At 35.5% G+C, this 22,326-nt stretch overlaps 1 long non-coding RNA gene and 1 pseudogene across 1 annotated transcript in view; one reads left to right on the top strand and one right to left on the bottom strand.

The window, feature by feature from the left end:
• The window catches only part of LOC150069579 (uncharacterized), an 87,350-nt gene that overhangs the window by 40,024 nt on the left and 25,000 nt on the right, over positions 1–22,326 (top strand). The gene's annotated exons all lie outside the window — the stretch shown is intronic.
• Positions 16,908–17,866, bottom strand: LOC150069580 (heterogeneous nuclear ribonucleoprotein A1 pseudogene; annotated as a pseudogene).

A 22,326-nucleotide genomic window follows, 5' to 3' on the forward strand; every position in this document is an offset into this window, starting at 1 on the left:
ATAAATGATGGCATTTTATAATTTAAATTATCATTTTACAATTTGAATGCGCCTTTGTAGGAAGAGGAAGAAATACTAGTGCTTTTCCACTTATCCACCCTTTCCCACAAGGTGACCAGAGCAGGTGATGAGGAAAGGACACTGTGAGGCAGAAGTCACCAGCAAGCCAGAGCCTAGACTTCACAAATCAGCTGTGCAGGTTTCTTTGTCCTAGAATTCTGAAATTAAGAATGTGCAGAAGTAACTGTTATTTATAGGGTTTTTAGGACAGCCTGAGTAAATAAATTAATTCATGTATGAGGATATGAACATACATGGGTGATTTTATTCTCTAATAAATATATGAAAGCTTAGCTTTCCGTGGCAAATAAATGAACATGAAAGAACATGAAGGAGTTTGTTTTTCTTTTCTGTTTTTTTTCTTTCATTAACTTCATGTTCATGTCCTTGAATTTAGAATCCTCTGATTCTACAATTATGGAGCTAATCCCTCAAGTCTTTAAAGAATTTGCAACTGATATCTATCATCCTGAGTCTTTTTAAATGCCATATATTATGTGTATATTCTTAGATAATTGTGCACCACTTTAGGCTCCCCCTCTGCCCCATTTATGAATTGACTGATGTTTGGTACTTTGAAGGAGCCCAATAAAAATCCTGTTGGAGGAGGATGAAAAAACCCAGAAACTTGCAATACTGTAAGAATGTTGAATACAGCTTAAGAGAGAATTTTCTTTCTGGCCCAAATTTGATAGAGAATTTGACACCTCAACTTTATCATGTTTCTTCTTGTGTACCTAGCTTTGTCATTTCTAAATCTAGTGACTGAAAAATCTTTTATGATGGAGGATATCAGTTCCAATGTTCTGTGTTTGTCCTTAAACAGAGTGTCTTGGGTTAAATCCTATTAGATTTATATTAGGTTTGCTTTCCATCTGTTTTATCTTTCAGGCATATTTGCCAAGATAGTGACTTCCTAATCTAGGCATTCATCTTACTCTTCATATGAATGTCTAAAAAATGCAAGACAAGACAGAGCATAAATTTTTGAATAGACATCTTCAATTAGAGTATGCCAAGCCTGCTACTATCTCACTGATAGAGTTTCAGCTCTTTGGTCCTAAACACTTGGCACTTAATAGCCGTGGCCACTAAAAGATATTATCTAATGTTCAGCAGCATCTGGAGGAGCAACTTGCAGTTTATCACATGAATATTTTTTTGCTGCAGTCTATCAAATAATGATTAAGATAACCTCAAATCAGTCTTTTCCCCTTGTGAAAACAGCACATCGAAGTTGCAAAAAAGGTTTTTATTTGTTACGTTTGTGGACTTCATCATTATATAATAAAATATAGATCTGTAATATCATTGCGGCCTAGATTTATGAAGAAGAAAAGGAGTCAGAGAGTGAAGCAATATGCACAGGTTTGCACAGCTGGTAGCTGAAAGAGGGGTGACTCGATTCCATCCCCACAGAGCAGGGCCATTGTGTCACCCTGGTGAAACTAATAAGAAAAGTAATGACAAATCCACTCTCCCTCATCAGGTTAGGGAAGTGTCTCAGTGGAGATAACATTTGACCATTACTCTGCTGGATTTTTAGCCAGATAGTCACTACCCTTCTTCCAGGTAAATTAAACACAGCAAGCAAAGGCATGGAAGGAAAGAGATCCAAATATAACTTTGGAATGAGTTTTACTGGTATAGTTAAAAATAGGTCCAGAGTGGAACCAGAGTGCAGATTCAAAGCATTAAAGTCTTACTTGGAAATTTAGACAGTATCCTGGAAGTAACAGAAAAAAATATCCAATCATGAAATTATATGTACAAAGTTGTAGGAAGTTATCTAGACAACAGAGCATCCATTGAGATAAAAATGGAAACACTAGCACCATGGGTAACTTCTATGGAGAAAGCAACAATGTATTTGCTGAAATAATTAAATTTGCATTATGGAACAAAATAGCTGACATAAAAAACTTAAATAATAAAATTAATTTTGTACACTAGGTTTCTTGACCAAGAATAAAGCACGCTAGGCCAGGAGGGATCACTATTACACTGTTGGTGGGAGTGCAAACTCATTTAACCACTATGGAAAGTAGTATGGCAGTTCCTCAAAAGACTAAACATAGAGCTCCCCTATGACCCAGCAATTCCACTACTTGGCATTTTCCCAATTGTCCAGAAACAAGGACATACTAAATCCACTAGCACAACGATGTTCATTGCAGCACCATTTACCATATCAAAGATATGGAACCAACCCAGATGCCTTTCAGTTGATGAATGGATCAACAAGATGTAATATTAATACACAATGGAATTCTATGCCGCAGTCAGAAAGAATGACATTGCACCATTTGTAAGGAAATGGAAAGACTTAGAAAAAATCATATTAAGGGCTTGGAGTTTAGCCTAGTGTTAGAGTGCTTGCCTAGCATGCAGGAGGACTCGGGTCCAATTCCTTGGTACCACATACATAGATAAAAAGCTAGAAGTGGTGCTGAGGCTCAAGTGGCAGAGATCTAGCCATGAGAAAGTCCAAGGACAGTGCTCAGGCCCTGAGTTCATGGCCCAGGACTGGCAAAAAAAAATCATATTAAGTGAGGTAAGCCAGACTCAAAGGAACATAGGCTCAATGGTTTCCCTCATTTGTTCTAATCAGTAGAAACCTTGGGTTCCCCTAGCAGAAATTTACAATAGAACAAAATGTAAATTCATAAGTCCATATAGAATGACGCTAAATGAAAGGACCATCAGGATACAGAAACAAAATCCATATAATGAATGATTGTTGTCCTTAATGTACTATGTTATCTCTCATCTCTTTTGCTGTCCCTTGGTTACCTCCTATTGCTACAGTATTTCTCCTGGTTATCTGACATATTTTATATATGCATATTTGGTTATTTGAAGTCAGATAGGGAAGGGAAGAAGACAAGATGAGCGGCTGAGATGGGGGAAGGGAAGTGGGGACCAAAACACTAGAAAGTAATGTCCCGTGGGGCCGGGAGTGTGGCCTAGTGGTTAAAGTGCTTGCCTAGCATGCATGAAGACCCGGGTTCGATTCCTCGGTACCACATACATAGATAAAAGCTAGAAGTGGTGCTGAGGCTCAAGTGGTAGAGCTCTAGCCTTGAGAAAGTCCAAGGACAGTGCTCAGGCCCTGAGCTCAAGCCCAGGACTGGCACAAAAAAAAAAAAAAAGAAAGTAATGTCCCGTCTATCTGGGGAATATAATGTAACCCTTCTGTTAATTACAATAAAAATATATAAAAAAATAAAGCATGCTCAAAGTAACTTCCTTCTTATAGCTAGACTCCAACCATGGAAGTGGCATTAACTCCTAAAATAGCATCACCGGGTGAAAACCATGTATGGAAACTGTTGATCCTGTGAAGAACAATTTATAATTATACAATGAGATCTGCAATCTGTATCAAACTCTTCCCACTTGGACTACTGGATAAATTTATATGAACTCTTGCTTCTACTACTCTTATAACAGATCAAAAATATCCTAAGAAAAATGAGTATTAAAACATGGCAAGCTTCATTTACATCAAGGTAATGTGCAATCTGTGGTGCAAAATATTTGTACAAATATTGCAAGCTTCTAGTTCTACTGTGGACAGAACTGGAAATTCAGTGTTCCTATAGAAAAAGAAAGGATTAAAATAATAAAATGAAACAATAAAATTGAAAATATCTTCTCTCAATACAGAATAGTGAATAAAGATTGAGATCTAAGAGTGAATCACACAAAATAAGGTTTCAAAACATATAATGAAATATCAAAACTGTAAGAGGAGTATATAAAATATGTTATCTGTAGGTTTCAATTTATTATTGCTTTCATTATCAGTATAGGAGAGAATTAACTATAGTGGCACTCTCAAATAACAGTAGAATAATTAAAGCTCTGTCAAGTTCCTTGTTATAAAGCATATAGCTTTACATTCTGATACATACTTGGCTCAAAGCTGAAATGGTAGTAAATTAAAGGGTAAGAAAGTTTACTCTTTAAATGGTAGCTTGTGTAAATTATGCACACCTCCATGTATGTTTGTGTTTCTTGGTATAATTTTTTCTGCATTATATATGTGCAGTTATAGTATATATAGCTTTAATGAAAAACAATTTTAAAATAAACTCTCTAAATGTTACAATGATGTGAAAATTCCTCTGAATGACCAATTTAATTATTGTTCCTTTTTCACCAAAGTTGTATTATTCTTGACATCACTTTCTTAAAGCACTATGTTCATTTATATATATTTATCTCATATAAATTGCAGTAATGCTCTTATCATATCCCAATTGATTTAACTTTACATTTCTCCAACCAACCTTCAAGTGAGATTTTGAACTTCAAGATTAATTATCAGTGTTTTCCAATGTTGTTCAAGTGCAGACAATGTGCTAATAATTTACAAGACTAAGTGATAGATCTTGAATTACCTCATCTATCACTCAGACTTATGTGTAATTGACTGATAGTTTTTAGTCATAATTTTTTTATTTTTAGGTTTCTATTTTTGTTGTTATTCTTTCATGGTTGAAGAAAAAGAAATACCAGGACATTTAATTAGTGTTTTGGTACCTCAATTAAAGTGAGAAAAATAACAAAAAGGGAGAATAACAAGCTGAGCCCTTTTTTTGGAATCTTACAGGCTTAACTTTTGTCCCAATCTCTTAGGAATAAGAAACCCAATAGATTTTTCTATGCAATATTATTAGAGAAATCATGTGTTTTGCAAAGTTAAACTGCTTGATTTTGCTGAAATTCTAGCACTGGCTAAATATAATTCCCAGATGAGCATATTTATGAATATCATCCATTATTAACTTCTGTACAATATTAAATATAAGCCATTTCCAGACAGCCTAGCATGAATTAAAAATACGAATGCCACCATAGTATTGATTACTGTTCTACTTGGTTGCACTTTAATATGCATAGTAATGCAAAATAAATATGCTAAAACTTCTTCAATAATATATACTATTACTCTGAAAGGGCTAAGATGTATGCTGCAGAAATTTCAAATACTCTAAATTAAATCTTGGTTCATCCCTAAATTAAATCTTTGCAACGCTATCTACTATTAAAATACAATTTGTTATTGTAACATACTTAAATTATTAGGTGTTCTCTCTGTGGAGTACTTTCTACAGTTATAATGTTACAATGACATGGGAAGCAATATATGAATACTAACAATAAGTCATACTATATAATCTTATTTATCACTGTGTGAGCATTGAGCCCATACTCTTAATAATTCACCCACAGAAATTCTACTTGACACAAAGGCTCAATAGTTGCAACAAAAATACTGAAGCTTCAACCTCATCCATATACAAGCCACTGTATTACATGAAACAGAAACTAAGCAGAAGTGAGCTCCTGATCTAGAGACTTAATGTTCCAGACTGGAGAACAGCATGAAAGAGTGATGTCTACAAATTCAACACTTATCCTTTTCTAATGACTCAATGCTTCAACTTCTAACAATCCCATCATTTCAATTTTTAAAAGAATATGCAGTTTGCATGTGTATGTGTATGTGAATTTGTCAATCAAGTATCATTTTTTTCTTTGAAAACAATCCATAGATGGAACTATATTAATCTAAAACAAGTGATAATTTAATTATCTTCAATATCATACATATGCACACACATACACAAAACACTTCTTTACTGAAAACAAGGCACTGATATTTACTGCCAATGAGAGGATTATCTGGATAAAGGAATTATTGTTGTGCTAGAATCATTTCTAAGTAAAATCATATTCTTATTTTCAGTCAGAAAGCAATTATAATTTTCAAGTGTTGGTCTGAATTTTTGGTAATACATGTGATAATTTAGATAACACAGACATAGATTATATAGAACTCTATGAAAATTAATGTTCCAATGAAGCTTCTCAAATGATACCCTCAAAAATAAAATTGGTGCATTAAAATAAATAACACATTAATTTCTAACTAATGCTCACCTAGCATAAATGCAAATGTAGGATGTAATTAATCTAGTTAATTGTTTTTCTTTTTGAAATTCTGTAATGTGTTTAAAGACATTCATTAAAACAAAGATTAAGAACATAATAAAACTGAAGTCTTTAGACATGCTCATCAGTATTTCAACAGGTAAAGAATTTCAGGGTTATCAATCAATTTCCTGATTAACAATTAATATTATTGGTTGATTTTCATTGATAAATGGCACACATTTTTACTGTTATTCAGTCTTAAATAATGTTTGGCCATAAGTTCATACCAGTATGCTAGGCAGTTTAATTGTACCCTTAGACATTCCAGGTTCCTTTCCTAAGTCTAAAGCACTATTTTTTTGTTATTGTTACTAGTTATTTTGTTTTGCTTTGATTTGATTTTTCTTTCCCATGGAGTAAAAAGAATCATTTTTTGTTTATTTGTTTATCTATGTAAGTAGTCATCTCCCTGACATTCTTACTTTCAACCTGGGTACTCACAATTCTGTATGGATTTCTCTTACTCTAGAATTATTTTCTGAATGTAAAGGAAGTACCTATAAATAAGTTCAAGACCCTTGTTAAAGATGACAGTTCTATTTATTGTGCTTAGTCTTCAGAAGACAGGCAATGTACACGATAATAGGCCCCAGCTTCCTGCTGTGGTTCAGCAGTGTCCACAGGTCTCTGGTTTGACTGTGTTCAGTAACAGGGGCTCACAATGAATTAAGGACAGGGCAATTTTGGTCACTGAGATTTTGTGGTAAATGTTGTTAGTGATTTTGAAAATGCCCATTTACCTGTTTGTGACCTTGGACAAACATTTGTTTATGCTTTAGTTTATCAAGTGTAGTATAAAAAAGTTCAAGCTTTACAAAGATACAAATCCCTGCATGTTATTTTAGTCTACCATTTGTGAGCTAGATAAACATGGAACAGAAGCCAAAAAGTTAAATGAAAAATCAGTGAGACGTTTTCCTAAATAGTGTTAAAAACTGTATAGGGTTAGGAAGATACCAAGTCAACAAATAATTTGCAAGTTGACAGTAAACATCTCAAGATTCAGATTAAAATACATATGTGTCCTCATTGTATTCAGTAAATGATAATGGCATTAAAGTGAACTTCTAGGATTTGGCTTATGTCATCTTTATTCCTTTCATTTTCTTAAAGGGCAGGAATAGTTGTTTAAATTTGGGAGCACTGTTACTCTAATGCCTCCCAAATCTAAACAATTATTCCTGCCCTTTAGGAAAACCTGAACTTTATATTATCTTATTAAAAAGTACAACCTTGGAAAAATCTATCTACATAAAAGTTGGCAAGTCAGTCTAGGAGACAGAGACAGAGACATGGACAGAAGGACACCAGTGTCTCTGACTTCCTTCTTAGGGAAAGACAAATGAATTGCAAATTATCAGTGGGTACCAGACCCACCAACCCAAATCATAATAAGAATCTGAGTGTGTTGGCTTATGAGAGAATTCCAGCAAAGTAGACAGGGAAATGATTTATTCAACTGGTTTTGGGCAAGTTTGCAGAACAGTGTCACTAGCTGGATTTCCCTCCACTGGAAACAATGGGCCTTGGGACTTCTCTAGATGAATTTAACTCATCTATTGTTCAACAAAGTGTGTTAGAGTACATTAATGTGAGAAAGATCTCAGGGAAGTAGGGACATTAAAGATCTCTGGCCCCTGCCTTGGCCAGTGGCTGATCACTTTGATGAAATTTCTTCCCCTAAGTATAAGTGCTTTACCACATGGTTTGTAAGCAAAATGCTGTATATCATGTAAAATGAATTAATTTTGATATCATACTTTGAATGCATTTAAAATGTTATACCCATTTATCAATGGGCTGCTGAACTGATAAAAACATTAAAAATGGGTCTCCTAGGAACCAACGATAAACACCAGCAACCTTATTTTATAATAGAGCATCAAAATAATTCCAAATTTTAATGGCAAAACCACATTGAAGAGTTTGGGTCAAATAAATAAAGATATACTTTCAAGATTTTATAAATATTTTTTTATAATTTTACTGAAATATATGCAGAAATATTACTAGCTAATATGAGTTTTTCAAACTGACTATTGCAATGGAAATCCCATGAGATATCTAGAGAGAAAATACCCTATTTTAGCAAACAGGCATATTTTCAACAAAGTCCCAGTAAATCTGGACATTGAGAATCTTTGCCTATAGTCTTAGCTACTCCAGATGCTGAATTTTGCAGAACCATAGTCCAAAGCTAACTTAGGTAGAAAACTCCTTGCTTCTCTATCTCCAATTAACCAGTAAATACAGGGCTTGAATTATGGTACATGGTCAATTAAGTAAGCAAAGAAAGCAACACTGAGGCTTTAAATTCAATTGCTGAATCTAGCAACACACACAAACACACAACAATAACAACAGTAATAACAGTAGATTCCTGGATATTCTGCTTATCTCTCAGTTACCACTTCTACATTCTCCTTAGAGTTTTCATTAAAACTGGTTTATTTATTTAATAAATAGTAATTACATGGAACACCATGTCATGGTATCAAGTTTCAATATATGTAATTACTGTGAGAAAATCAATTCTGCTTTTCTGAGGCATTACTGAAAAGTGTAGTGAATACTGTTATGTTAGTTAATTTTTTACATCATGTTATCCATCCTTTTATTCTCCACAGGACTTAGACTGTTACAAATCAAGATTCTTTTGTTGCAGCTGCTGCTGCTGCTGCTGCTGATCATGGGCCTGGGTGCCATCACTGCGCTCAAGGCTCCAGCACAAGGATACTGCCCTAATCCTTGAGCCACAGTTCTACTTCCAGTTTTCTGGTAGTTAATTAGAGATAAGAGTCTCACGGACTTTTTGCCCAGGCTGGCTTTGAACCATGATCCTCAGATGTCAGCCTGAGTAGCTAGGATTACAGGTGTGAGCCACCGTATCTATCTTTTTACATCAATAGAAATTTCCTTAAAAAAATTCATCCACCCTCTTCATTACCGAATCTTCATCACTGAATCTTCATTGTAGGAACTCAAGTAAGAGCTGTTGAATTAAGAAATAAGTGCCGGTATTGTCTAGCTCTAAAGAACCCGAGGTAGCAGTTGATTACCATAATTCAGTCTTTGATACATGGTACAAGGCCACCAAAGGAGAAATGAATTGTTTTAAATGACTTGAATATCAGACAGACATATTTGTACTAAAATGCAGATCAGTAAACTTATTCTAGTTCTTGTTTCCTATACACCATATCGCTTCTACACTGATAACTGGGAGTGCATAATTCCAGTGGAAATATGACATGTATGATTAATTATAAGTGTATGTATTATTCTATGTAGTTTGAACTACTTCCCTTGATTGCTATATTATTATTGGTGTAGCATCATTAAAATATGTTTTTACATTTTTCCTTGTTGTCTCATACATGGGCACACACCTAAAATGTTTACAACACTTATAGTTTGAATTTATTAAACATTATTTGTCCATATTAAAATTAGAAAGCAGATAATTTCCATTGATTTTCTGGACTTTTAGGAAAATTGTGGACTTTGATATCTAGATTTCTAAATTTCTGATATCTAAGTTTTTAAATATCAATTTCAGATTTGTGTTTGATCATACAAAGGACTAAAATATTTCTACGCTTGAACATTAAAATAAAATCCTAAAGACAAAATTTAATTCATATAATAAAGATTTATGTTAGACAGTAAATGCTTTCTTGTGTGTGTGCCTACAAAAGTACCTTTATTTTGTGGGGCTTCAGAAGCATAGTAGCAAAACTCTATGGTTTATAATAGTATCTTGTTTTCTGGTTTGGAACTTAATAGACCAAAGTCAAACTTTAAGCAGGGTCCTCTATATTCAGTGTGATTATTACATGGGGGAATAATTCTTCCTTTTCACTCTCTATTCTAGTGCTGTCTTACAGTCCATGTGTTATGTTTGTGTATGTTTGTGTGTATTTGTATCAATTGCATAAAATGTACAAAATAAATACATATATGTGATATGTATGAATATATCTTTATATGTTACAGTACATGTAGCATATATTGCACATGAATGCACTCACATATGTATTCATTATAAAGAGGATGTATTTTAGTCTTCATAGATTGGTAAACATACCAGCTTGTAACTGAAAGTAGTTATTATGTGCCTAGTTTCTTATTTGATGTTAATTCTGAAGTTAGTTTACATGACTTCATTTACACACAGACATTATAAGTCTTAAAGATTCTTAAACTATTTTAAAATCTTCTTGAGGCAGATTTCAAACAGAATAAAAGAGAAGTCATCATCTATTAGATCAGAATGCTGCTAAAATGAAGTGACACAATGTCTAGTAATACTTTCATAACTACAATAGCATCTAAAAGCAAACATGAATGTCATTGACTTTGGAGTTGACAGAAAATAATTCATGCAGAAATGTGACCAAATTAAGATGAAAGAAGTCATTGTGCATTTTACTTATTTAGAGTAAGCACTATAAAAAGCAAGAGCCATTAACTTGTATAATTGATCTTAGTTAAAATTACAGAGGCAAAATAGCATACTCAAGTACCATTTTCTTCTTACCAATAAAATTCATGAAGAAATAAAGCAAAGTGAAACTTCAGATCCTAATTCGGGTATGCAGAATAATTCATTTGTCTAATATTTGAAAAATATTTAAAAATAATACCTGGGCAACCATAAGAAATACAACAGTAAAACAATGTAATCCTAATTTCTGGGCTCTTTGTTTAAACTTCAGACATGTTACTTAACTCTTGAGCCATAAAATCTGTGATTTCTTTTTTTGGTACATGATTCACAGTTCCTTCTTCATTTGCATTATCAACTGGATATCAAAATTTTCCCTTCTAGCTGGGGTTCTGTTGTTTTATATATTCTAAATGTCCACACAGAGGGAGATTTTCATTGGAAAATTGCATTACATGAGATGAAGAAAGAACAGACAATATAAATATGAGACATAAACTTTTAAATAATTTGATTTTAATATTGTAAGAAAAATGAGATTTTACATTCAAGACTACTGTGTGTCATTGTTACACACAAAAACCAGTTTATGGATTTATTTATATTAGCCTCATCAATGAGAATATCACTTATTATCATTGTCTCAGGATAGCTAACACAATTATAGATTTAAAAAATGTCCATAGGAAAGAATAACAATGATGCACAGAAGTAATTATTTATCATATACTACTTTCTAAAAGATATATTTGACAATTAAAGTTAGAATCCTAGAAGGGATGTGAGATGCGAGGAAATTAGATACTATTTCATTTTCTTTATCTGCTAGTTTTTATTACAATGATAAACTGTAACTAAAATATTAGTGGTGTTTTGATATGGGATTCTTGGATGAAAGCATATCAGCACAGCACAGATTTTTTTCATATATTTTTATTGTAATTAATAGAAGGGTTACATGATATTTGCCAGATAGATGATGCATTAATTCCCATATATTGATACCTTTTCATATGTCTTGGTCCCCAGCTCAGATTTTGATTTTTGATTCTTTATCAAGTTCTACAGAGAGAACTTGCGTTTCTTCTGCTGCTGAGATATCCATCTATTTCACAAGAGCTTTCGGTTTCAGAGCATTTTTATGACAAACTTGCATTTGCTTTATGGAAGCTTAGCTGAATTTTCAGATATCTTTTGCTTTGAGACTTTGAATGGAGGAAAAATAACCTTCAGCTTTTAGTATGATGGAATGTCTTCCTTGCTAGCACCATGTGGTATTCAGATCAAATACTGGAAGATGTTTTGCCGTTCTCCTTCTTTGTGGTTATTTATCCAATTAGTTACATTGTAATGCTTGAAGATTGCTTCACAGCTATAGTTTTGTCATTCGTTTCAACACTAGGAACAACTGTTATTCAAAACATGCGATTTCACTTCAGTGATATATTATTGTTTAGTAAATTCTTATACTATCCATTATTCTGATATTTCCTTGTGTAAAAACAAAGCAAAAATAAAAAAAAAAAAAACTTCATCACCGGGTGCGGTAGCTCACATGTAGCTACTCAGGAGGCTGAGATCTGAGGATCACAGTTCAATGCCAGCCTGGGTACTAAAGACTCTTATCTCCAATTAACCATTAGAAAACAGGAAGTGCCGCTGTGGCTCTAGGAGTAGGGCAGTAGCCTTGAGCTGAAGAGCTCAGGGATAGCGCAAAAAGAAATCATTTAATCATATAGCAAATTTTTAAATGTCTAGGATATTTTGGATTTGCTTTTGGTCCCCACGTTCTTTACTAAGTGTATCCAAACAGCCCCTAGTTCCCATAAGTCTGTCTCTATGGGGTTTTGGAAAAAGTGTGATGGCCTATATCCACCATTATAAGATCTTACAGAATAATCTCACAGGCCTAAAAGTCCCTTTGCTCCCCTATTTATCCCTCAGACCTTCCCACTAAAACCTTGGAACCACTAAACTTACTATCTCTGTAGTTTTCTTTTTTTCCATACAGTTATGCATTTCCACTCCTTTTTATCTGCTGAGATTGTTCTCACAGTATGTCCTGGATCTTGAAGAATTCTGTGCTTTATCTCAGCCTGGGGAATTGGCACAAGAAGCTGTCTTTGGAGATTTTCTATGAGCCATTGTTGAGAATTACAAGTGGCAAGAATACCTTTCTTTTACCTCTAGGAAATAAGTTATTCATATCTTATCAACTATTCTTACTTATCTCTGAGAGATGTTTCAACGGCATTGACAATTTGAGCAGCTTTCCCTCAGGAAATCACATATTGAGAAATACAAGTGTATATAATATTTGCAAACATAAATATGTATAAAATACATAGTATTGCAACTATACTCAAATGATAGAAATAAAACCATTTTGGAATCACAGTGAGGGAACAAGCATAGAGTCACCATACAGAACAAGTTAGGCTTCCAAGTTGTGCTTCAGAAACAACTTGGAAATTTATAGTTTAGGTAAATATATAAGTTAAACTTTATGGTCATAACATTTACTAATGAAATACCATGCCCCATTAATCATTTCTTAGAGATCTCCACTACACACTGTAGATATCACTTTGAATGGCTGAGTTCTTTCCAAAGTATGTGAAATACCGTATTAGAGGGATTAAAATTACTCCACTTCAATACTTTTTTTTATTGCTTTACCTTCACATTTGGAAAAGTATAGCCACGGAATTAAAAACCTCTGTCTAACTTCTATCTGTTGTCACCATTATAACTACAAGCAAAGAAAACAGATGCTTATTCCACAAAAATATTTTGCAAATATGCAAGACCAGGAGAAGCAACCATAAAAACATTATAGAGTTAGCACCAATTTCCACTAAAGGCAATTATCCATAAAGAACCTGTTTATGTTGTGCCTATATTCCTAAGGCTGTTTCTGATTGATTACATACTGTCAATGAAATTTCCTTTGCTTTGGGCCTGTTGGAAATGGAAAATATAAAATCCACCACCATCACCAACAACAACAAAAGAAAAGTTTTTTGGTTTCTTTTCTTTTTGATCCATAGGAGAACTTTCAGTAAGGTGTTCAATACTTTCCTTTTGAATCAAAAGCACATTTGATCTTACCTTCACAGGATGGTACTACCTAATATGAGAGACTAGTTGAGTTTACAACAAAAGTCCTGCCCACTTTCTCCTGAGAACATATAGAATTACTCATAAGGAAATAAGTAGCAGTATATAGTATAATCTGATGAAGACAATGAGTTTATCTCATTTATATTGGTTGGGGTTAAAACTTTTATAATCCTATAGAAGGCCTAAAGTTAACAAGGCATTTCATTGACAAAATATATATTATGAAGTAATAATTTCCATGAAATTATTAATTTTAAATTTATATCTCTTTTTAACTTAAATTTTCAGGAAAAATTTTAAAATGATGTGCCAAACGGTAATCTGCAAACAAATGTTTAAAATAACAATTTAAAATATGCCAAGTCCTTTTCCTATTATATTTCTTTTTTCTGTTTTTTTTAAATACCCATTTACTCAGCTTTATGATGAGACTATTACATTTAGCAATCAACAGCATGGGTGAAAAAAAAGAAAAAAGAAAAAAAAGTCTACATTAAAACCCTTTTGTTGGAATGCTTTACACTTTACACAGAACAGAAACTAAAATAACCTATTATACAATTAGTCACAAATACAGTCCTCGAGGTTTTTTCGGGGGGTTTTGTTGTTGTTTTGTCTTGTTTTTTGCCTATACACATGAGTATTGTCTAAAACATGTCTTCTTTGTAGCAGCTAGGCCCTGCCACCACTGTGCTTGACTGAGTTCACAAATCTGTTGTAACCTGTAGCTTCCTTGTCACGTCTCTGGCTCTTTTTATCGCGCGCACTTCTCGTCCAGCAAGAAAGAACGCACGACACACAGGTTACAGCTAAAGCAGGATCCTTTATTGTTCTCTCTCTTCTTCTTCTCTCTCTGAGGCCTCTCTTCACCTTCCTCCTCTCCTGAGACTATATACAGGCAGTGGGCCAATCAACTCATGCCAGCTCACCCAGGCCCTCCAATCACGGCTTCACACGCTCCAGTCATGCACCCTTCATGCATCCCGCCACGCAGAGACCAGGCTTAACAATGGCAGCACGCCCCAAAATGGATGCTGGCCTTCATCCGGTCATGCGGCAGATATCCCTGAGTCAAGTAGCCACCAGCACCGCAGGCGGCCCCACAGTGAAAGGGGGACATACGCCTCCAGGTCCCGCCACCGTGAGGGAGGGGCCAGGCTCCCCACAGCTCCCCCTCTTTTATTTTATTGAAGCAAGGGACCGTGCCTGTCTTAGGTGGAGGAGTCAGGACATATCCTTACCCGTCATTGAAATGCTGCAAGGCTCAAGTTGCAGTTTCTGTCTTAGGTTGGTATATGTCTACCCCTGTCCTTACCCGTCTTTGACTACCAGTCCAGCATGCTGAGCCAGATTTGAGGGGAGTCTCCAGAGGATAGTGCCGCAAAAGCCTGTCTGATGATAGTATTTCAGGCCATGTTGTTACACATCACACAGATCACTCACAGCATCACTACCAATCCAAGGATTACCAAGTATACCAGAACCACAAAACCTGCCCACTCTTTTACAAAGCTAAAAGCATTAGAAACCCAGGATAACATATCTGGCCTGGACAAAACTTCTACTCTACTGGAATTAACAGCCATTATATCCAAACGTAACTGTTCAGTCAAATTTTCAAATTGAATAGTCCAAGTGCCACGTAGCATTTGTCCCAATAATTTTGATAAATTAGTGGCACGTGTCCAATTATGATATTGAATGGGGGTGATGCATAACCCTCGCATGGTGGAAATGCATCCAACTCCAGCGGTTTCCTGCAAAATGTCCAATTGTTCTTGAAGTAAATCAAACCGTTAATTCACAATCATCAGTAGTAGCTGTGGGAATCGACACAGCCAATGAAACCACGGTAGCAGCGGCAGCAGTTGCAGCAAGAACACCAAAATCTCTTCTTTCTCTAACAACCACCGATAAGTCTTTATCAGTCACCAATGCTGGAATCGGAATGGACGTGGGAAGCTGCATCAGCACCGCACTATCGTGGACACTGCCATTCCAGCAGGTGCTAAGCAGGCAGGTTTGCTGTGAACAATTTAGATGCTCTCCTGAAAAATTAAACAACAAAAACAGAAAGGGAGACCAAACACAAACAGGAGTAGATTTAAACTCCACCGATTTACTACAATTAATACACACACCTCCCACCTTTTGAGGAGGAATTGGTGGAAAACACAAAAGGATTGTCAACGGAAAGCTTTAGCTTGTTTTCAATTATTCTGAACCCAAACACAGGTTTTCTAAATCACTACTACTTAATTCTCTTTCTCAAGTCTGCGTTTTTCACCTGTTCTTAAACTGTTTACTCCCGTATAGACTTAGATTTACCTTTCACACACACATCCGCGGTCGTTCCAGTCTGAACCCATTTGGTTCTATTCTAAAATCTCTTTACACACATTCGTTCCCTTTCATACACACATTCGCGGTTACCTTTCATACACACATTCGCCGTTAGATTTTTACCTTTCACACAATTCTCTTTTTCCTCCTCCAAGAACCATGGGGTTCTCTCCTCTATAATTTTGATGAATTTCCTTACTGCGGAAGATTTTCCAACAGACCGTCAATGGTAAATTCCATCCTATTTCTGAGACCTCAGACCCCATAATGTTAATAACAAGGCAATCACTATGAATCAGCCTGTCTGTATATTTACAATCTAGTTGCACCCGGAGAACATGGATAGTCGCACCTGCGAACTTGGATAGTCGCACTTCCGCGAACTTGGGCACCCCAATCCCGATCGGGTTCTCCTCAACGGGTTCTCCTAAACTTACCTCTAAATACTTACAATATTTAATGTTGTTTCCCGGGTTTCCGCACCAGATATCGTGCGCACTTCTCGTCCAGCAAGAAAGAACGCACGACACACAGGTTACAGCTAAAGCAGGATCCTTTATTATTCTCTCTCTTCTTCTTCTCTCTCTGAGGCTTCTCTTCCCCTTCCTCCTCTCCTGAGACTATATACAGGCAGTGGGCCAATCAACTCATGCCAGCTCACCCAGGCCCTCCAATCATGGCTTCACACGCTCCAGTCATGCATCCTTCATGTATCCAGCCACGCAGAGACCAGACTTAACAATGGCAGCACTCCCCAAAATGGATGCTGGCCATCATCCAGTCATGCGGTGGATATCCCTGAGTCACGCAGCCACCAGCACCGCAGGCGGCCCCACAGTGAAAGGGGGACACGGGCCTCCAGGTCCCGCCACCGTGAGGACCGGGCTCCCCACATCTCTTCTGCTAAGCTTTGTTTCTTGGCAGTAATTTAAAACCTTCTGCCACTGCCATAGCTACTACTGCTGCTGGAACTGCCATAGCCATCTTGGTTTCATGGTCTGGCGAAGTATTGGCCTCCACCACTATAGGAGACAGAGCTTCTGCCTTCAAAGTTTCCTCCATTCAGGGGTCCAAAATTTGAAGACTGATTTTTGTAATTGCCAAAATCACTGTATCTTTCACCACCTCCAAAATTGCTACCATCATTACCAAATCCGTTGTAACCATCCCCACTGCCACCATATCCACCACCACCTCGGTTGCCACCAAATCCACCTCGACCACTGAAGTTTCCTCCAAAATTGTCATTGCCACCAAAACCACCTCCACAACTGCTACCAAAGTTTCCAGAACCACTTCCACCTCTTTGGCTAGACGAAGCACTAGCCATCTCTTGCTTTTGATGAGGCTTTCCTTACTTCACGGTTGTGGCCATTCACAGTCTGGTATTTCTGAATGACAATCTCGTCCACAGAGTCATGGTCTTCTAAGGTTACAAACGCAAAGCCTCTCTTCTTTCCATTGCCTCGGTCACTCATGATTTCAATCACTTCAATTTTCCCATATTGTTCAAAATAATCTCGTAGGTGGTGTTCTTCAGTGTCTTCTTTAATGCCACCGACAGAAATCTTTTCCACAGTTAAGTGGGCACCTGGTCTCTGAGCATCTTCTCTGGAGACGGCTCTTTTTGGTTCCACGACTCTTCCATCCACTTGGTGTGGTCTTGCATTCACAGCTGCATCTACTTTCTCCACAGTGGTGTAAGTCACAAACCCAAAGCCCCTGGAACGCTTGGTGTTTGGCTCTCTCATTACCACACAATCCATGAGGGTTCCCCATTGCTCAAAAATGGCTCCTCAGACTCTCATCACTTGTTTCAAAGCTGAACCCTCCAATGAAGCGCTTCCGCAGCTGTCCGGGCTCCTTAGCAGACTCAGACTTAGACATGACAGCAAGAGGAGGGTGGGAGGAGACACTTGAGGGATGTTTCCTCGGTCGCAGCCACAAAGAGAAAGCTCAGATTGTATTTCTAAATACTCTAGATATTTTTTTCTGTTAACATCCTGGAATTGATGTTATTAACCAATAATGAATAGATACTTTAACATCTGTTGCACAAGATCAAACTTCCATGAAATATATCAAACTAAGAACTACTTTAATAGAGTTCTATCACTCTACAAATACAATGTTTGTTGTAGTCATTCTGGCTGTTCTTTCTGCACTGGGTCACTGAATTCAGATCATTCCCCCTTAAGTCTGTCATTAGATCAAGTGAGCCATAACTCCTGCTTCTTTTGTTTGGTAATAGGAGACATGAGTTTCCTTGATTTGTCTTGCTCAGGTTGGCTTCAAATCACAATCTTCAGATCTCAGCCTCTTGAGTAATTAGGATTTACAGGCGTGAGACATCAGTGCCTAACATCAGTATTATTCTTATATCGGAAGATCATTTAAAAAAGAAATTCATGCTTCACATGAATTTCAATGATATTTACTTTTGTCAGTGTTTGTGTCTGTAGATATTACATTTTATACTATCCATCCAGTTTTCATTGAATATTACAGCATCGAAATTTTTAGCATTTCATAATTTAACATCTTTATTAATAATTAAAATTTCTCTAGTCACATATACTTATCATCTACTCCCTTAATTTTATTTAGACAACAGTTCTGTGCATTCATCATTATTTAACTCACAAATATTGGAAAGTTTATATAGCCCAATCAACCTTTCCTTTTGCAGTTTTCATGTGAAGTGGTAGAAAGGGGATTTAAAGGAAGAGTTTTCATTTTCGATAAACTTTTATTGAGCACTTGTCTTCGCTTAGGGGCACAGAAAGTCAATTAAGTACTTGTCCTGCGTGCAATTTCCATCCAGTTGTGGTGATAGAAAAATAAATGTACATTCACCCAACATTAAGAAATGTTTTACCAACAGCAATCTACAAATAAATGCAAAGTGTACCATGCAAATTAAGAACATATGTGCAAAGAATAAAAGAATGGGTAATTAAATGGAACTTCTCAGGGAAAGGGATCATAAAATGTACAAGGCTTTCAAAATTCTCATGATATTTTTCACAGTGGTTCTTCTATGTATCTGTGAATTATTTTACTTGGTATAAAGTAGAACAAGGTGGACCTTGCTGCCCAAAATTTGCATACTTTCTTCTAGGACAAGAAGATTTGGAGTTACAGTGGTGTAAGTGTATAGTGCTATTTTCAACATCTTCCCATGAGAAATTGAAAGTGAGAGTTTGATAATAGCAGAAAAGGAAAAAATGTTTCCTTGCCAGCCAGAAACCCTCCCTTCCCTATCTGAATCCAACCATGTTTCAACTTGTCGGCCATCCACTACTTTATGTGTTTCATTTTAAAGATGACTTAATAATACAGGGAAAATTATAGAAAGTAATAATAAGTTGATACCATCAAAGTTATAAAATAGAATAATAGAACTGCTTGTTTCCTTTTCTATAATTATTCACATAATTGACTTGTCTTTTTATTTGTTTATTTTGAAACTTATTGACAGTCTTTAATTTTGCTTTCCATTCTCATATTTTCATGTTTCAATTATTTCATGTTTTCATGTGAAAAAAACAAAATATAGTGGGAGATTTTGCTTTACTTTGCACCTTTAGCTTCTAAACATAAAAGAAAAACAAAACAAAAAGTGATGTGGCCATAGTGGCAGTACTTTTGTTCCCAACTATTCAGTTGTCATTGATCAGAAATATTAGGAGCTAAGATCAGCTTGAGCAAAAAGCTACCAAGCCCAAGACCAGATCTCAATATGGAATGGTGTACCCTCTCTGTAATCTCAGCAAAGCAGAAGACAGGATAATTGTGACCTGAGTGACTCTTTTTGAGAAATAGCTAATGTCATAAATAGCCAGAGATGTGGTTCAAGATGTAAAAACACTTGCCTAGTATGGGCCAAAACCAAATACCCAAATTCAACCAACAATACTAACAATAATTAAACATTTAACTAAAATAAACCTGCAAAATGGAGTAGTAAACAGCTTGTTAAAGATAAATGAATAAAGTTAATCATTTATAAAGTCAATGATTGGTATATGGTTGGGTTTGTAGGTGTGATTTCCACTGAATGTTATTTTTTCATCTTTACGTAACTTTACTAAGGAGTTGCCCTTTAATAAAACAGTGTATAAATACAATGTATCTTGATAAATATCAACCTCCACCCTTTAAAAGTTTATTTTTGTACTCAAGACCTAGGCACTATTCCTGACCTTCTCTTTGCTCAAGATCAGCACTTCTTGTCTTGATACACTTCCAATTTCTTTTAGTTTAGTTGTTTATTGGAGGTAAGTTTCATGCCTTTTCTTCCCCAGCTGGCTTCAAAGTGTGATCATCAGATATCAGCCTCCTGACTAGCAAGGATAACAGTCCTGAGCCACTGGAACCTAGTGAATTTATATTTTTCTATTTTGTATTTGTAAACAGAGCTTCAATTTTGGTGAAATACGGTAGTTGAATATTTTTAATAATATTTAGTAGTTACAACTTAAATTTATTATGTCTTTCTGTCTCTGACTTATCAGTGATGTATAATGAAGCAGGAAGAAGAGGTAACAAGGAGACAGTCAATTACTCACAACTCAGTTTAGCTTCTGGTTTGTCTGCATCTGGGATTGAATGACCTAGTTCTATAGTAATATGTTTATTCATATTTGGCTTATGTTTTTTAAGTACTTAACATTTGCATTACTCTGGTGAACAGGACAAGACATCCTAGAGTAAAATAAATCCAAAGTCTATTCCTATTACATTTTTCAAATCAAGGAAGTCCAAATCATGTCCCTCCTTCTCTGGGCTTAACAGCTAAGCAAATTTTTTTGCTGAGCATTGTGGCTCATAGCTACAATCCTGGCTATTCAATAGGCCGAGATTTGAGGATGATGGTCTGAAGACAGCCCAAGAAAACAAATCTGAGCCATTTGTTAATTAACCAGGAAACATCTGAAAGTGTGGAGGCTAGTTCAAGTAGTAGAGTAGCATTCTTCAGTGAAAGCAAAGACTAGAGTCTACCTGAATCCTGAAAACAGTGAGAATTAATTTTTTGTGTGTGGGAGAGAGAAGGCATTCTGATCTTTATGTGCATCTACATTCCAAGGTCTAAAGTTTGTTGATCTTCTCCACAAAAGTATAATAGAGAGGTGAAAAATGTAGTTGTAATAACAGGTTGTAAATGGGTTTTTCTGGACTTATTATATAGTACAGAATAAAAACATAATTCTGATGAAATTTCAAGTATTTTTATTATGTGCATTTAGTGACTTCTGTCAATGTAATTTGTCAGTTTGGTCTTATTTCCAGAGACTAGGATCTGGAAATTGATGTCAAATTGAACTTCTCTAACCTTTTGCATATGTATGTGTGTGAGGGTGTGTGTGTGTGTGTGTGTGTGTGTGTGTGTGTGTGTGTGTGTGTGTGTGTGTGGATCTGTTCCCATTCTCAATGCCCCCTCTGGTGGTCAACTCCATAATCACCTTAATTAATGAAGCCATTTCAGGTTATTTGATTCTATGTACACAAGTTCCAGAATCAGAAGAAAAAACCTTCCAGCTACTTCTGCTGGAAGGTTTTCAAGAACAGTTTTTATTTTTAAGTACAACCACAGAAAGTGTCTCAATTGAAGAATATCATTGTTGTTACTGATTACAATGATGCTACATGACTATACAATCATGGATCTATCATTAGTGTGTTTTAATAGCTTCAGTTTGAAGCTCGCTAAGAATAAAAGTATGGAGACATGAGAAGAAAATTTATTTCTGATCATTTTACCAAACCAAGGCATCAAACCAGTATCTAAATTCAGCTTTTGCAGTCACTTTCATATTTCCATTTAGCATTTGTCCCTGCGTCCTATGTCTGTAGAAATTTTTTTTTTACCTTTGGAGGTGATTCTGAGACTTACTACCAAATATGAAAGTGGTTTACACTTATTTTACTTGCATTTTTTTACATTGAAAAAAATTCCCTATTGCTTTCTCAAATTTCTTCCTAATTTTAGTATTCTTAGCTATGTATGTTGTTGTTGTTATTGTTGTCATTTGGCTACATATTCCAGATAGTATTTTCATACTGGGAGAAATTGTGCTTACATGTTTATATAGTAGATGTCAATCATGTTTCTCTTAACTCTGACATTTTTGTTTAAGTCCAGAATAAAGGTGGAACTTCTGTTTCTCCTTAAAAAAGGTAATCACACAAGTATTCAATCTATTTAAAAATCAGTGTTTTCTGTTTGTTCATTTTCTTTTCTGCCCTATACTCCACTGAACAGACAGGTCATATCTTACTCTTATAATATCACTTCATATAAATTAATATATAAGAAAACATAAGAGATACATATAAGTATTATA

The sequence above is a fragment of the Megascapheus bottae genome, chromosome 1 (genome assembly GCF_031878675.1).
Source record: "Megascapheus bottae isolate mThoBot1 chromosome 1, mThoBot2.hap1, whole genome shotgun sequence".
NCBI classification, from domain to species: Eukaryota; Metazoa; Chordata; class Mammalia; order Rodentia; family Geomyidae; genus Megascapheus; species Megascapheus bottae.